Source organism: Geospiza fortis, unplaced genomic scaffold, assembly GCF_000277835.1.
Source record: "Geospiza fortis unplaced genomic scaffold, GeoFor_1.0 scaffold461, whole genome shotgun sequence".
Classification (NCBI taxonomy): domain Eukaryota; kingdom Metazoa; phylum Chordata; class Aves; order Passeriformes; family Thraupidae; genus Geospiza; species Geospiza fortis.
Window position 1 is genome coordinate 38,136 of NW_005054463.1, and position 952 is coordinate 39,087.

Consider the following 952-nt stretch of genomic DNA (forward strand, 5'->3'; position numbering starts at 1 on the left):
AGTAAATGGCTGGGACACAACACACAGAATTCATGGTGCACTTTACGGAGTGACCTTTTCTGCAGAAAGGAGGAAGCATCCTCCTTAATGAAAAGTAGAGGCCTTCCCACAGTACTCTGCTCTAGAGATGACAAAATAACTGTGATTTACTTAATTTAATTCTGTGTATATAATGTTCAAGTTTCAAGTTTCCACTGTCACAGGTGAATCCACAGTAGTAAGCCATAGCAAGGACTAAAATGCCTCTTTTTAATGTCTACCCTACTAGAAATCAATGCAACTCCTAAACGATGTAATCTGCAGTTTAATTTTATCCAGGTGGCTGTGCAGCTGGCTTTGGTTTTGTGGGATGATTGCTCAGAGATGGCACGGACAGGCCAGCCCATCAGCCTGACTTCCCATGCGTTTTACTGTCGTACCAGTGCATTTAATGCCGTCCTGCTGAGTGGCATACCAAGTTCTTTAGGTGGTTTGTGCTGTCCTCCAGTCTCTCTGTACCAGACGCGGTGTTATTTCTGCTGTGGAGACAAACGCTGCTGCTTTACATAGTGCTAGCCGCCTTAAGCGCATGTCGTGTTCAGCCATGTCCGGCTCTGCCTGTCTCGTCCACGTGTCAGTCGCTCCCGTTGCCTCAGCATTTTATGCAAACGTTGTCCCGAGGATTAAATACAAAGGAACGACGGCAAAGGACAGAGTTCTGTTCTGTGTTTGAGCCTCTTGCGTAACACGGTCGGTGTCTGGCGCTCCGAAGGGGTTCCATGCGCGGTTTTCTTCCGGGATACCGGCAGCGCTTGTTAATGTTTAGCCATCTGCTCCAGGTCCGGCGCGGGGCTGGAGCTGTGCTTGAGGGTAACAAAATACACCTGGTTGGGAACTTAAAATCACCTACACCAGGGTTACTACTACTATTATTATTGTTATTTCTTCACTTTGGGGCCGAGGGTGCGGCCCC